General features: G+C 38.9%; 1 protein-coding gene across 5 annotated transcripts in view; it reads left to right on the top strand.

Moving 5' to 3' along the window:
- The window catches only part of LOC110535499 (phospholipid phosphatase-related protein type 5), a 104362-nt gene that overhangs the window by 62727 nt on the left and 23813 nt on the right, over positions 1 to 17822 (top strand). The gene's annotated exons all lie outside the window — the stretch shown is intronic.

Here is a 17822-nt window from a genome sequence, read left to right as displayed (position 1 = left end):
GCTTCTTGGAGGATTACAGATCTGAGGTAAATAATAATTTTTTATGAATATAAATTGGTGAGGCTGGTTGCAGGAGAGTGTTTAGAAGATGAGTTGATGGAAAATAAAAATAAAATGTATGTGAAAAAAGTTGTAAATATATATATATACAGGACACGACAAGACGAGGACAAAAGACGTCTGAACTGCTATGCGATCTTGGAGAAAAAGAGCATCTGCTATGCAGATGTACAAGTAAGCAAGAAGAATGTATTTCAATTGGTACTGGTGAACTTAACTCATCATAATTGGCAGAGTTAATGCTATGTCTCGGTTAGAGCATGGGTGAAGAACTTCCAACAAACTATTAACAAACTAGTTTTGACAAATCAGTTAGGACATCTACTTTGTGCATGACACAAGTCATTTTTCCAACAATTGTTTACAGACAGATTATTTAACTTATCATTCACTGTATCACAATTCCAGTAGCTCAGAAGTTTACATACACTAAGCCAACTGTGCCTTTAAACAGCGTGGAAAAGTCCAGAAAATTATGTCATGGCTTTAGAAGCTTCTGATAGGCTAATTGACATCATTTGAGTTAATTGGAGGTGTACCTGTGGATGTATTTCAAGGCCCACCGTCAAACTCAGTGCCTCTTTGTTTGACATCATGGGAAAGTCAAAATAAATCAGCCAAGACCTCAGAAAAAAAAATGGTAGACCTCCACAAGTCTGATTCATCCTTGGGAGCAATTTCCAAACGCCTGAAGGTACCATGTTCATCTGTACAAGCAATAGTATGCAAGTATAAACACCATGGGACCACGCAGCCATCAAACCGCTCAGGAAGGAGACGAGTTCTGTCTCCTAGAGATGAACGTACTTTGGTGCGAAAAGTGCAAATCAATCCCAGAACAACAGCAAAGGACCTTGTGAAGATGCTGGAGGAAAAGGGTACAAAATAATCTATATCCACAGTAAAACGAGTCCTATACCGACCTAACCTGAAAGGCCGCTCAGCAAGGAAGAAGCCACTGCTCCAAAACCGCCATAAAAAAGCCAGACTACGGTTTGCAACTGCACATGGGGACAAAGATCGTACATTTTGAAGAAATCCTCTGTTCTGATGAAACAAAAACAGAACTGTTTGGCCATAATGACCATCGTTATGTTTGGCGGAAAAAGGGGGAGGCTTGCAAGCCAAAGAAAACCATCCCAACCGTGAGGCACGGGGGTGGAAGCATCATGTTGTGGAGGTGCTTTGCTGCAGGAGGGACTGGTGCACTTCACAAAATAGATGGCATCACGTGGAAGGAAAATTATGTGGATATATTGAAGCAACATCTCAAGACATCAGTCTTGAGTTAAACAATTTAAAGGAAACGCTACCAAATACTAATTGAGTGTAGGTCAACTTCTGACCCACTGGGAATGTGATGAAAGAAATATAAGCTGAAATAAATCACTCTCTCTACTATTATTCGGACATTTCACATTCTTAAAATGAAGTGGTGATCCTAACTGACCTAAAACAGGGTATTTACTAGGATAAAATGTCAGGAATTGTGAAAAACTGAGTTTGAATGTATTTGGCTAAGGTGTATGTAAACTTCCGATGTCAACTGTAAATATCATATATATCATAGGATGTTAAATGGATAACTCAGTCTAACCGGCCAACTTTGCTTTTGTTAGACTGTCCGACAATAGCCCTTTAGTGTTATGTTGGTGTAACAATTAGTTCTGCAGATTATGTCTGCCCCAGTAGCCAGCAGTAGCTACCACAGCCACCTGCTGTAGAGGTATGGATGACTGAGGTACCTAGAGCAAGGGATTCGTGTCAGATGTTTTAAAGACATTATCATTTTGGATCAGATAGGGATACGACTTTCATCTAAGCCTCCCTGGCAGACTGCAGTGGGAAGGTGATAATGTCAACACCGGTCAAAGACACCTGTCTGCAGAGCATGATGGTGCACTTCTCCAGCCCAGTGCATGTTTTACAAAGAGATTACATGTACTTACAAATGTAAGATTTGTAAGAAATAGAACATTGTTTTATCTCATGTACTGTAGCTATCGTGCTGTGGAAGATGACTTTCTGATTGACTGCTCTTAGATTCTGTCTCTTTTCTCATCTCTACCCTGTCCATGATTTGTTTAGTCAGTTCATATTATAGAGATATGAGAAACACAGGTGTGTGTGTGGGTGCGTGTGTGTATGTGTGTGTGCGAGTCATCTCACTAGTCATCTCACGACCTGCCGTCTTCCATCCCATCTCTCTGTTTTATTTAGAGTTCCAATGATAATGACTCACTTTGCAATGTTCTGTGGGAAAATCCATTTTGAACATCCCCGAAGGTCATGACAACAAGCTCGTTCTTAACTCTTAATCTTACTTTTTCACCTGATGTGAAGTCTTTGCATTTCTCCACCCTCTCATGAACCTTGATTGTGAAAGGATAAGCTATTTAGAGTGCACCCTTCTATTGGAAGCTAGATGGAGGGGTGTTAGGAGTATAAATGCCCAGCGAGATGAAAGGCAGCCTGGAGAGAAACTGCTGTTGTTGTCTCACCAGGTTTTGAAGGCTCAAAGCGGAGCGTTGATGTGCACTTGTTAGCAAACTCCTTAAGACATACTGTTACACAAAGGAAGACTTTGTAGTGCATATAATAACTTCACAAATAAGCCACTTCTGTTTGGAGAAATCCAACGTATTATTTCTCACTGCATCACTATTGGTCTTTGTGCGAGGTGTTGATGTTCAAGCAGTTGGCACACAGTTCAGACACTCATCTGTACCACACAAGACATGGAGGAAATGATCTCTTCACAGGCCCCAGGACCAGAACACAGGCTGGGAGTCGCACAGTTTTAAATAGAGCCATGAATATATGGAACTCTTTGCCACCCCAGGTAACCCCAGCTAAAAACCTGATTCAAAAAACACCTAACAACACAAAGGGACTGTGAAGAGACAGCCATTTTGATATATTTTGTAATTTACACTCTATTATGTGTTGTAACATGTAGGTGGGTGGCCTTGCACGAGCCTTGGCTTGTGCGAGCAGGAACATGTGATACATTTTCACAACTCTTAGTACAGAACTCCAAACTGGTCACACTTTCCTTCAAAACCTGTCATTGTGCATTCATTTGGATCGTAAACATCTCTCACCACACAACCGTTGATTCAAAGTATATGTTTATTGTGAAATGTAATGAGAACATTGGTTTAATCACCAAACAAAATAATTATATATTTTCAAATGAGTCATTTTAACTACCAGTTAATCCAATAGCAAACAATGCAAGAAGAAGCAAATTATGTTTGGGGGGAAAAAGATGGCGGACTGAACACAGCAGTGTAGATCACCTCAAGATAAAAACAAAATATTCAATATCGGTAAGTTAGACTAAATATTAGCACTTCACAAACTGATGGGTTATAACCTTCAATCTGGATAACAAAACAAATCATAAGGCTAGAGAAGTGTATCGACAAATATGACGAAAACAAGCAACACCCAAACATGACGGAGACTAAAAAAAGAGGACCAATCCCGAAAAGAAAACGCAACTCTTCGACAGACACAGACGTTTTAATCTTTTCACCACCGGGAATGGTAAGGGTGGAAACCGATCTGTTAAAATCGATAAATGACAAACTGGGCATACTTGAATTAGTCAGTAAGGATATAAAGGAGTTGAAGCCAAGCCTCAAGATGAGTGATGAAAAAGCTGCGACATTGGAGAAAGATACAAACAAGCTACAGTAAAAGGGACAGTCAATAAGATTGAAACCGATATTAATGAACTTAAAAAGGAGAACTTCTTTCTGAGAGAAGCCTTACTTGACATAAATACTAGATCCATGAGAGAAAAAGTGGTACTTACTGGTATCCAAGAGAAAGAAGGAGAAGTTTCTGAGGGTGTAGTTAGGGAGTTCCTCCTTACAACGCTTTCAGATCCCACGCGAAGCTGTCGACAAAATCAAACTCGAACGTGTACACCGTTTCAGGTTAGAGAGGGCAGAGATATGAATGCCCAATCATTGGCAAATTTGCTTTCTTTAAAGATAAAATAATGGTTAAAAACCTGGGTAAAAGACTTGCACGAAAATAGGCTTGAATGATCAGTTCCCGAAGGAAATTGCAGAACTGCGCAAAGTTCTGTATCCAATCTTCAAGGAAAATAGATTCAAAGGGAAACGTGTAGCTCTCGTAGTCGATAAACTGTATATTGATAACCAAATGTTCCGAGACACAAAGACGTGGCTATTCTAAATATTACACAGTTCCCATAGAGGAGTCAAATAATGGAACACCCAATACTATCCATGGTAGGGATTGAAATAAAAAATATATATAGAAAAGCAATAAAATAAAACAATTGTTAAGGAAAATAAACTACAACTGCACTATACCATTCCAGATAAGTAATGTTGGAAAAGAATTTGTTTTAGACTTTCCATTTATAGTATTTTATAAATTGATAAGACAGCATTAGAAGAAAAGATAATTAACTAAATAATACATCTTCAAATATAAGGAACTGGGACACAAAAGTACTCAATCAACATGGAAGAGATAAAACACAGAGGACGTAGAAGGCAGAGTAAGTGGGTATGTGCGCATTTATTGTGATGGAAGGCGGGGTGTGTTTTTTTGTGTTTGGAAAAGTGTGGAGTTAAGTGAGTGAAAAATGATAGGGGTTGCAAATCCCAGAGCCCATGTGTGTTTGTGAGCAGGGGTTATGAGAGAGAGCTTTCAGTTTTGTGCAGATATGGAATATACATTTTAAAATAAAATGTTAATATCTATTTATTTACTGTCCTATCATGATGGAATGGTCCGCAACCCTATACATTACCCTGGACACCCACCTGAGAGACCCCTACACTAAGGAGAAGTCCTTATCTGTCTTATGGGCCTACTGTAAGTATACACAGCCAAATGAGAAAGATGAATGTGGTCAGAGACCAACTAAAGCAGCACTGCCCCATCAAGATTCTGAGCCTGCCTGGCAGGGTTGGTCCTGTGAAGCCAAAGCCCCCTGATGGGAGAGCATAATATACAAGGAAATTCTCAAAACTGCCAATGAGAACCTTGATGACCTTGTATCTAGCCAGTGGGGATTCTGGTGGGGTGCCCCCACCTAGGCAGTGCTGGCAACACTAGCTGCAGTAACCCATGGGGAGGGGGTCACACTCTGACATTCTGAGAGGGGGCATGTTATTGTGGCCCTCGTGGCACAAAATCACCAAAGGTCTGACTGCTCAGAGATGCTTGGGAATATGGTCACAATGGGGGACCACGTGTGTTTCAATTTTAATAAAATCTCCCCATTTTGCTCAATACTTCTCATACAGCTGCAACTGTATATGCATTCATAAATCAAGGCCTTTCTTGATTTGGGCTCTGGGATACTGTTGAGCATCTGAGTTTATGGCTGTTTGTGGGGGAAAGGGATTGAAACTACCTACACTATTACAAATATTTGTTGTTATTTATGGAAGTTAAGATAAGCAGTTTGTATATGGGTCCTGGTCTCTCGAGGGCCATGGGATCCAGGGGGTCGGGGGTGGTCTGCCGGTCACTGGGATGACAGCACAACGCGGGATGGGGAGGGGTTTTAGCAGGTAGAATAATGGGGAAAATTGGAGGTTTACATAGTAGCAATGCAAATATCACGTTATAAAAACTATTTAGTCAGCCACCAATTGTGCAAGTTCTCCCACTTAAAAAGATGAGAGAGGAAAAAAATCACATTGTAGGATTTTTTATGAATTTATTTGCAAATTATGGTGGAAAATAAGTATTTGGTCACCTACAAACAAGCAAGAATTCTGGCTCTCACAGACCTGTAACTTCTTCTTTAAGAGGCTTCTCTGTCCTCCACTCGTTACCTATATTACTGGCACCTGTTTGAACTTGTTATCAGTATAAAAGACACCTGTCCACAACCTCAAACAGTCACACTCCAAACTCCACTATGGCCAAGACCAAAGAGCTGTCAAAGGACACCAGAAACAAAATTGTAGACCTGCAGCAGGCTGGGAAGACTGAATCTGCAATAAGTAAGCAGCTTGGTTTGAAGAAATCAATTGTGGGAGCAATTTTTAGGAAATGGAAGACATACAAGACCACTGATAATCTCCCTCGATCTAGGGCTCCACGCAAGATCTCACCCCGTGGGGTCAAAATGATCACAAGAACGGTGAGCAAAAATCCCAGAACCACACGGGGGGACCTAGTGAATGACCTGCAGAGAGCTGGGACCAAAGTAACAAAGCCTACCATCAGTAACACACTACGCCGCCAGGGACTCAAATCCTGCAGTGCCAGAAGTGTCCCCCTGCTTAAGCCAGTACATGTCCAGGCCCGTCTGAAGTTTGCTAGAGAGCATTTGGATGATCCAGAAGAAGATTGGGAGAATGTCACCAGGACGACTGATCCGTGTAAAGGAAAGAAAAAAGGAAAGAATGAATGGGGCCATGTATCGTGAGATTTTGAGTGAAAACCTCCTTCCATCAGCAAGGGCATTGAACATGAAATGTGGCTGGGTCTTTCAGCATGACAATGATCCCAAACACACAACCCGGGCAACGAAGGATTGGCTTCGTAAGAAGCATTTCAAGGTCCTGGAGTGGCCTAGCCAGTCTCCAGATCTCAACCCCATAGAAAATCTTTGTAGGGAGTTGAAAGTCTGTGTTGCCCAGCAACAGCCCCAAAACATCACTGCTCTAGAGGAGATCTGCATGGAGGAATGGGCAAAAATACCAGCAACAGTATGTGAAAACCTTGTGAAGACTTACAGAAAACGTTTGACCTCTGTCATTACCAACAAAGGGTATATAACAAAGTATTGAAATAAACTTTTGTTATTGACCAAATACTTATTTTCCACCATCATTTGCAAATAAATTCATTAAAAATCCGACAATGTGATTTTCTGGATTTTTTTTTCTCATTTTGTCTGTCATAGTTGAAGTGTACCTATGATGAAAATTACAGGCCTCTCTCATCTTTTTAAGTGGGAGAACTTGCACAATTGGTGGCTGACTAAATACCTTTTTGCCCCACTGTACATGGTGGAGGCTCAATCAAGCTTGATTACTTTCTTATGTCATTCTCTCTGGCACCAAAAGTAAAAAAATAGTGTTGGTTGAATGCGGTCAGACCATCACATAATTGGCATACATATTTCTCTTACAGAATTTCCACGTGGGCAAGGATATTGGAAATGTAATCTAAGCCTACTGGATGATAAGTTGTTTTTAACTAGGACAGAAGAAATTATAACTTACTTTTTCCAACATGACATAGGTATAGCAGATCCCATTATTGTATGGCACACTTTTAAATGTGCCTTTAGAGGCCATGCAATCAGTACTCATCTATAAAACAAAAGCAATTTGGGGTCAAAAGAGTCCATATTAACAAAGGAAATGCAAGGACTAACAGTACAGATAGATATCAATAAAAACTGTACCACAGAGGCTCAGAGTAAGTTAGAGAAAAAAACAAAAAGAAATGGAGGAACTTATTTAAGAAAGATCCAGTGTAATATATTATTTAAAAAAGAAAGCGAACTGGATGGAATATGGGGAAAAATGCACCACATTCTTATTTCATCTTCAACATAGAAATGCTACCAAAAATAATTTACTGAAACTTGTTACAAATGATGAAGTCACCCATGATTCACCAAACGATATGTTGAAAGAGGAAGTAAAGTACTTTAAGCATATGTTTTTGTTTCAGTCTCCTCTATCTCCACTAACCATAGCTTATTGTATGCATTTTTTCATACAATCATAATATAAAATTAACATTGGTACAGAAAGACTCATGTGAAGGCCAAATTACACAGGAGGAAATTCTTGATGCAATTAAAGCCTCTAAGTCAGGGAAAACTCAAGGGCTGGATTGCATACCAGTGGAGGTATACCAAACTTTTTTTTGATATACTCAGAGGACTGTTATTAGCATGTTTTAACCACTCCTATATAAATGGTATATTATCGGACACTCAACAAGAAGATCTGATTTCATTATTACTGAAACAGGATCCAAGTGGTAAATATAAAGATCCAATCCATAAAAAAAATTGGAGGCTTCTTACACTTCAGTGTTGTGATGCAAAAAGTCTAGCTTAAATGCTTAGCGCATAGAATTAAAAAGTTATTGTTGGATATTATTCATCCTAATCAGGCAGGTTTTTTACATGGACATAATGTACATTAGACATAATATAAGACAAGTGTAAACAATAAAACACTGAAAGTTCTGGGAAACCAGGCCTGGTATTCAAATCTGACTTTGAAAAGGCCTTTGATAAAGTACGACGAGTTTATACATATAAATGCCTGGAATATTTCAATTTTGGGGAATCTCTTATAAAACTGGTTAAAGTTATGTATAATAACCCTAGGTGTAACATAATAAATAATGGCTACATCTCAGAAAGTTTTAAACTATCTAGAGGAGTAAAACAAGGTTGTCCACTGTCGGCATATATATTTATTATAGCCATCAAAATGTTAGCTGTTAAAATCAGATCCAATAATAACATTAAGAGATTAGAAATCCATGGCTTAAAAACAAAGGTGTCATTGTGCGCTGATGATTGATGTGTACTATATTACGTATTGGATTCTCTAAAAATACAGCTTTTACATTACCGTGTAGTTTACCAATAAAATGATCTGACGGGCATGTGGACATATTCGGTATACATGTCCCAAAAGAAAGAAATGATTTTACTCCAATACATTTTAATAGAAAGTTAGCAAAAATGTATACTTTTTGTAGAAAAAAACACTGATTAACTCTTTAGTTATATCACAGTTGACCTATTTGCTTATAGTTTTGCCTATACCTAGCGACCTTAAATTACATGAGCAAAAATATTATATTTTATTTGGAATGGCAAGTCAGACAAAATTAAAAGGGCCTATTTATATAATGAATATGAATTCGGATGGCAGAAATGATTAAATATTTAAGCATTAGACCTCTCATTAAAGGCGTCAGTCATACAAATGTTATACTTAAATCCGAACTGGTTCTCTAGCAAATTAGTGAGAATGTCATGTTCAAGAATGGCCCTTTTCAGATTACAATCGCTCACTTTCGGTTATTTGAAAATTAAATTATCTCCAAAATATCGTTATTTTTAAAGAGGCCATAGAAAGTTGGTTGCAATTTCAGTTTAATCCACCAGAAAATACAGAATAAATAATATAACAAATATTGTGGTTAAACTCAAACATAATAAAAAATAAATAAAGTTTAATCTTTGTAAAATATATCAGAAATAGGACTGGTGGAGTTATGTCACACTTGCACCTAATTCAAATATGAAAATGTCTGCTCTACCCAAAATTGCAACCAACTAATTGCAGCATTACCGCAAAAATGAGAGGCAAGTGGAAGGGGGAAAAAATAAGGAACTTGTCTGTCTTAAAAACCTAAATTGCATTAAAGGAAATTGTGCTACATAAAAATATATACCAGTTTCATTTAAGGACCAAATAATTGACAGCAGTGCCATATAGATTGCAAAATAGTTGAGAATAGATTTTCGATGTACCAATTCCATGGCACATGGTTTGTGAATTGACACACAAAATGATGCCAGATTCAAAACTTCGAATTTTTCTATTTAAATTGTTATACTAAATTCTTGCAACCAATTTTTTTTGGTGCTGTCCATATGTAGCTTGTTTTTGGTCACAGGTCCAGGAATGGCTGAAGAAATAAAACATTTACCTGGAGCTAACGCTACAGATAGCAATACTGGGTGATTTGAAAAGTCATAGTCAATCGATCAATAATATAATAATACTTTTATCGAAAAATGTTTTCTTTAATTTACAATCTGTATAAACTATGAGAATAGAAAGGTTCAGAACTTTTGTGAAGCAACACAGCATGGTTGAAAAATATATGGCAAATAGAAATCTATTATGGATGGTGTTAAGAGATAAACGGGAGGGGTTGAATGGAGCTGAAGGGTGGGACTAATAACAACAAGATAACAAATTTAAAATATACTGTGTCTTTAAAATGTATATAGGTTCACAACTTTTGTGAAATAGCACAGTTAAAAATATATGGAAAATATAAATCAAACTGGATGGACATCAGAAATAGAGGAAGGCCAGGTCTGAAAACAAACAAAATATAACTATTGTAAAATAGGTTGTGTCCGTAAAATGTATATAGTATGTATAAGCTGGAAGTAGAAGCCTTTGTGTGTGTTTTTGTTTATTAGTTTACTCCAATTAGGTGTGGGGTGGTAGGGTGTGCGGGAAATAATACAGGAAAATATATTATAAAACAATATGTATTTATATATACAGTGGGGCAAAAAAGTATTTAGTCAGCCACCAATTGTGCAAGTTCTCCCACTATCACATACTTGTGATAGTACAAAAGTAGCATATGCATCAAATAGTAACAGTAATACAGTATAAAGTGCTGTACCTGAACATACTCGGCCCGCAGTTGTTTCACCTGGTCGCTGTTTCTCTCAAAAGGCACCAGGTGTCTCTTCAAAAGGCAGGCGATTGTTGGTAGGCTGATGGAAGCCACATTGGTAAAGATGTCATCGTTCTCCTCAATAGCCTGCTTTGTTTTGGACAGCCATATGTCATTCCTGGCCCTCACCATTGCACCACTGCCCACTCCTGCTGGTCGGTCAGCACATGCCACGGCCATCACCATGTGGTCTTCTGTCAATTCTGAGGGTAGAACAGTATACTGTCAATATTATTATGATCGAATTGACAGTTGATCTTTTCAGATTGGGGTGATCTGGCAGCCTCTCCCATGCTAAGGCCTCTGTTTACCACATGGTCAATGACGATGGCCCGGACTTCATTAGACACAACAGTTCCCTGCCATCTGCCACCTCTTTGACGGGGCCCATGCCCACCTCTTTGAACTCTTTGACGGGGCCCATGCCCACCTCTTTGACGGGGCCCATGCCCACCTCTTTGACGGGGCCCATGCCCACCTCTTTGACGGGGCCCATGCCCACCTCTTTGACCTCTGACAGGGCCCATGCCCACCTCTTTGACGGGGACCATGCCCACCTCTTTGACCTCTTCGACGGGCCCATACCCACCTCTTTGACCTCTTTGACGAGGCCCATGGCCTCCTCTTTGACCTCTTTGACGAGCCCATGCCCACCTCTTTGACCTGTTTGACGAGGCTCATGGCCTCCTCTTTGACCTCTTTGACGGGACCCATGCCCACCTCTGTGACAGGCCCCTTGTCCACGAGTTCTTTGATTTCTTCCTCTCCCTTGCTGTCTATCCTTCTCTGTGTTGAAAGAAATGGCAGGTGTTCACACACCCCTTTTATATGGTGACCAATTGTGGTTACCACAATGTGAAATCAGTTAGCAAAAATGAGTATTCATTATGTATGGTTATCATTAATCATACATTTAATTGAGATGTTTATACTTTAAAAACACACCTTTTATTTCTTTAGTTCTCAAAATCATCTGTATATAGTAGACAAGCCAGTTTAAAATCTATAGGTTTACCAAACGGTTAAGTGATTAACCATTAAGTACAATTGGATTAAGTGATGGTCAAATGTATTTAATGAGAAGAGAATCAGTGAAAGGCAACTACTTTATATGAAAGTTATTTCTAGATGAAATGCTGATTAGGTTTAGTGAAAAAGTGTGATTTTGTGTGTTGTACCGTGTCAATTGAAAATGTGCAAAAAATGTTGAAAAACAGCATTTTTGATGATCTGTTTTGAGTTTTGTATTAAGAGTTGTGACATTTTACCACATACTTGTGGAAATAGTACCAAAGTGATAAAAAAAACAGTATATTATGTGTTTTATTTCCTATTTTTTTACCTTTATTTAACTAGGCAAGTCAGTTAAGAACAAATTCTTATTTTCAATGACGGCCTAGGAACCGTGGGTTAACTGCCTGTTCAGGGGCAGAACGACAGATTTTTACCTTGTCGGCTCAGGGATTCAATCTTGCAACCTTGCGGTTACTAGTCCAACGCTCTAACCACTAGGCTACCTGCCGTACCTAATGTACTTGTCCTCTTGCTCAGTTATGCACCGGGGCCTCCCACTCGTTCTATTCTGGTTAGAGCCAGTTTGTGCTGTTCTGTGAAGAGAGTAGTACACAGCGTTGTACGAGATCTTCAGTTTCTTGGCAATTTCTCGCATGGAATAGCCTTAATTTCTCAGAACAAGAATAGACTGACGAGTTTCAGAAGAAAGTCCTTTGTTTCGGGCCATTTTGAGCGTGTAATAGAACCCACACATGCTGATGCTCCAGATACTCAACTCATCTAAAGTTGGCCAGTTTTATTGCTTCTTTAATCAGGGCAACAGTTTTCAGCTGTGCTAACATAATTGCAAAAGTGTTTTCTAATGATCAATTAGCCTTTTAAAATGATAAACTTGGATTATCTAACACAACATGCCGTTGGAACACAGCAGTGATGGTTGCTGATAATGGGCCTCTGTACGCCTATATAGTTATACCATAAAAAAATATACTGTTTCCAGCTACAATAGTCATTTACAACATTAACCTTTCTGATCTCCGGATCCGGGATCGTGAATACAGACTCAAGCTCATTACCATAACGCAACGTTAACTATTCATGAAAATCGCAAATGAAATGAAATAAATATGCTAGCTCTCAAGCTTAGCCTTTTGTTAACAACACTGTCATCTCAGATTTTCAAAATATGCTTCTCAACCATTGCAAAACAAGCATTTGTGTAACAGTATTGATGGCTAACGTAGCATTTAGCGTAGCATTTAGCATTCAGCTGGCAACATTTACACAAAAAAACAGAAAAGCATTAAAATAAAATCATTTACCTTTGAAGAACTTCAGATGTTTTCAATGAGAAGACTCTCAGATAGCAAATGTTCAGTTTTTCCTGAAAGACTATTTGTTTAGGACAAATCGCTCCGTTTTCTGCGTCACGTTTAGCTATGAAAAAACCCCTGTATCCAGGATTGTGTAAATCTATCAGCAAGCTCATTAGCATAACACAACGTTAACTATTCATGAAAATCGCAAATGAAATGAAATAAATATGCCATCTCTCAAGCTTAGCCTTTTGTAAACAACACTGTCATCTCAGAATTTCAAAATATGCTTCTCAACCATAGGAAAACAATCATTTGTGTAAAAGTAGCTAGCTAGCGTAGCATTTAGCGTTAGCATTTAGCGTTAGCATTAGCGTTAGCATCCAGCACGCAACATTTCAACAAAAACATAAAAGCCTTCAAATAAAATAATTTACCTTTGAAGAACTTCAGATGTTTTCAATGAGGAGACTCTCAGTTAGATAGCAGATGCTCAGTTTTTCCAAAAAGATTCTTTGTGTATTAGAAATAGCTCCGTTTTGTACATCACATTTGGCTACCAAAAAAACCCGAAAATTCAGTCCTCAAAACGCGAACTTTTTTCCAAATTAACTCCATAATATCGACTGAAAACATGGCAAACGTTGTTTAGAATCAATCCTCAAGGTGTTTTTCACATATCTCTTCGATGATATATCGTTCGTGGAAGTGTGCTTTCTCTCCTAAATCCCAGGAGAAAATGCCCGCACCTGAAGATTACGCACAAATTTAGACAAAGGACACCGGGGGGACCCCTGGAAAATGTAGTCTCTTATGGCCAATCTTCCAATGATATGCCTACAAATACGTCACAATGCTGCCGACATCTTGGGGAAACGGCAGAAGGTCTAAGCTTATTCCTGTCGCATTCACAGCCATATAAGGAGACATTAGAAAACAGAGCTTCAGAAATTCTGCTCATTTCCTGTTTGACTTATCATCTTGGTTTCGCCTGTAGAATGAGTTCTGGGGCACTTACAGACAAAATCTTTGCAGATTCTGAAACTTCAGAGTGTTTTCTTTCCAAAGCTGTCAAGAATATGCATAGTCGAGCATCTTTTCGTGACAAAATATCGCGCTTAAAACGGGAACGTTTTTTATCCAAAAATGAAATAGCGCCCCTAGAGATGCAACTGGTTAACCATGTCTACACTGTATTTCTGATCAATTTGATGTTATTTGGATGGACAAAAAATTTGCTTTTTTTTCAAAAACAAGGATATTTCTAAGTGATCCCAAACTTTTGAACAATAGTGTACGTGTGTGTGTGTGTGTGTGTATGTGCGTGCGTGCGTGCGTGCGTGAGTGTGCGTGTGCGTGCTTATGCCGTGTGAGACAGTCAGTGAGCCATTGCACCTGCACCTTTGATCTAATTCCAGAGCCTGTCCTATTGCTGCAGTCTGATGCAGTGAAACCTCAGTCAGCATGAAAGTTTTCAAGGCTACACAGCCTTTACCCACCCAGCCTTCCTATTCACCTCCCATCGACCACACACACACTGATGACAAGAAATGGGATCAATGACACTGAAAAGATAAAGCCTTTGACGTTTTTGCTTTTTTATTGAACTGTGCAAATTGAATTTCATTTATCTGCTTAATAAGAGTACGATTTCCGCCCCGTCTACAGTGCCAGCTAAGGAATTAGTTTCGCTAGCTACGTATTTCTGTCATTAAACCAAACGCCAAACGTAGCCATTTCCATGGACAGTCAACCCTGCTTATTTTTTGCTGCTAAGTGGGACAATGTCAGGCTAATGTCTTCTAAAATCCTCTGCCAAATGCTCATCTAGTGAGTCACTGTTGAAACAATACATCTGATTGAAGTATAAATGTGTCTGTCAGCATCTTCTGTCACCCCCTCCTCTCATCTCAGCTCCCTCATTCCCTTTAAGAAAGAGTAAAGAAGAAGAGACTGAGGTGACTGGAATATGACAGAGAAAAAACAGAATGACACTCTCAACAATAACGAAGACCTGCCTCTCTGCTCTTCCAGCTAAGTGGGTTTCAAAACTGAAAGACACATTAAGAGGCAGAAACACAGAGTCTTGACAGTGATTGCAAAAGCTCCCCATTGTTGCTGCAGCAAATAGTGCGTCCTCCTGCCGGCTTTGTCTCTGGCTGTGTGTCTAGCGAGGGCTTGTTTGTGGAGATTTTGAGTGAAAGACAGAGCTATAAGGCTCTCCTCTCCTTTGGAGAGCCCTATGACACACTGACTCTGCCTATGTTGGTTTAACCTTTCTGATCTCCCCATCCCGGATCCGGGATCGTGAATACAGACTCAAGCTCATTACCATAACGCAACGTTAACTATTCATGAAAATCGCAAATGAAATGAAATAAATATGCTAGCTCTCAAGCTTAGCCTTTTGTTAACAACACTGTCATCTCAGATTTTCAAAATATGCTTCTCAACCATTGCAAAACAAGCATTTGTGTAACAGTATTGATGGCTAACGTAGCATTTAGCATTAGCATTCAGCTGGCATCATTTACACAAAAAAACAGAAAAGCATTCAAATAAAATCATTTACCTTTGAAGAACTTCAGATGTTTTCAATGAGGAGACTCTCAGATAGCAAATGTTCAGTTTTTCCTGAAAGATTATTTGTTTAGGACAAATCGCTCCGTTTTCTGCGTCACGTTTAGCTATGAAAAAACCCCTGTATCCAGGATTGTGTAAATCTATCAGCAAGCTCATTAGCATAACACAACGTTAACTATTTATGAAAATCGCAAATGAAATGAAATAAATATGCCATCTCTCAAGCTTAGCCTTTTGTAAACAACACTGTCATCTCAGATTTTCAAAATATGCTTCTCAACCATAGGAAAACAATAATTTGTGTAAAAGTAGCTAGCTAGCGTTAGCATTTCGCGTTAGCATTTAGCGTTAGCATTAGCGTTAGCATCCAGCACGCAACATTAACAAAAACATAAAAGCCTTCAAATAAAATCATTTACCTTTGAAGAACTTCTGATGTTTTCAATGAGGATACTCTCAGTTAGATAGCAGATGCTCAGTTTTTCCAAAAAGATTCCTTGTGTATTAGAAATAGCTCCGTTTTATACATCACATTTGGCTACCAAAAAAAATCCGAAAATTCAGTCCTCAAAACGCAAACTTTTTTCCAAATTAACTCCATAATATCGACTGAAAACATGGCAAACGTTGTTTAGAATCAATCATCAAGGTGTTTTTCACATATCTCTTCATTGATACATCGTTCTTGGACACATGCTTTCTCCCCTGAATCAAATGGTAAAGTAGAAGCAGCTGGCAATTGCGCACCAAATTCGACGCAGGACACCAGGCGGACACTTGGAAAATGTAGTCTCTTATGGTCAATCTTCCAATGATATGCCTACAAATACGTCACAATGCTGCTAAGACCTTGGGCGAACGACAGAAAGTGTAGGCTCATTCGTTGCGCAATCACAGCCATATAAGGAGAGAATGGAAAACAGAGCTTCAGAAATTCTGCTAATTCCTGGGTGATGCATCATCTTGGTTTCGCCTGTAGAATGAGTTCTGGGGCACTTACAGACAAAATCTTTGCAGATTCTGAAACTTCAGAGTGTTTTCTTTCCAAAACTGTCAAGAATATGCATAGTCAAGCATCTTTTCGTGACAAAATATCGCGCTTAAAACGGGAACGTTTTTTATCCAAAAATGAAATAGCGCCCCTAGAGCTCTAACAGGTTAAGAGCAATAGTCATGGGCAGTGGAGTCTCCACATGTCTTTTGGCTCTGTGACACATTTCCGTTTGTGTGTGTGTGTGTGTGTGTGTGTGTGTGTGTGTGTGTGTGTGTGTGTGTGTGTGTGTGTGTGTGTGTGTGTGTGTGTGTGTGTGTGTGTGTGTGTGTTGGTAGGTTCAGCTGGGAGATGTGCTTTGAGGATATCGTTTTATTAAGGGATCTGATGTTACTCCTGTGTGTTTGAGCATCACACTGCTTTATGCGTCCTCACACAATTCTAGGAACAAAGCTCTGTCGTGAGGAGAATGTCGGTTTGCTTATGTTTGGCACACAGGGTTGTTGCTAGCGTGCTAGGAATTTGCATCTGTGAGAAGAGACTAGTAATTTCTACTCCTACTTTCAGATATAATGTAATATTTACAACATTTGGAATCACGCAGGGGTGTCTGAAAATATAAGAAAGGTCACTTTCATTACAGCATGTTATTTAACCATCTGTGTCTCCTTTTATTTAAATATCTCTCTCCACAGGTAAAACAGTGTTTCATTACTGATTGAGTGTGGGGAAAGCTATTTCTCACTCTTCCTCACTTGTTACCCCCCCTCTGTTTGAAGATACATCTTGCCCTATCTGTCTCTGTGTCTCTGTGCCTCTCTCTCGTTGTCTCTTTCTCTCAGATGAGTACTTGTACGTTTCATTAGTGCAAACTCTATGCTCTGAGGGCACATTACCCATGGTTATCGCTCTCTCTCTCTCTCTCTCTCTCTCTCTCTCTATATATATATATATATATATATATTTATGTATATATTTATATACACCACCGTTCAAAAGTTTGGGGTCACTTAGAAATGTCCTTGTTTTTGAAAGAAAAGCACAATTTTTGTCCATTAAAATAACATAACACGTATCTGAAATACAGTGTAGACATTGTTAATGTTATAAATTACTTTTGTAGCTGGAAACGGCAGATCTTTATGGAATATCTACATAGGCGTACAGATGCCCATTATCAGCAACCATTACTCCTGTGTTCCAATGGCACGTTGTGTTAGCTAATCCAAGTTTATACTTTTAAAAGGCTAATTGATCATTAGAAGAAAAAAAATTAAATTATGGTAGCACAGCTGAAAACTGTTGTCCTGATTAAAGAAGCAATAAAACTGGCCTTTAAACGAGTTGAGTATCTAGAGCATCAGCATTTGTGGGTTCGATTAAAG

The sequence above is a fragment of the Oncorhynchus mykiss genome, chromosome 11 (genome assembly GCF_013265735.2).
Source record: "Oncorhynchus mykiss isolate Arlee chromosome 11, USDA_OmykA_1.1, whole genome shotgun sequence".
NCBI classification, from domain to species: Eukaryota; Metazoa; Chordata; class Actinopteri; order Salmoniformes; family Salmonidae; genus Oncorhynchus; species Oncorhynchus mykiss.
Note: the sequence above shows the minus strand (reverse complement) of the source record. Positions and strands in the feature narration are given on the sequence as shown.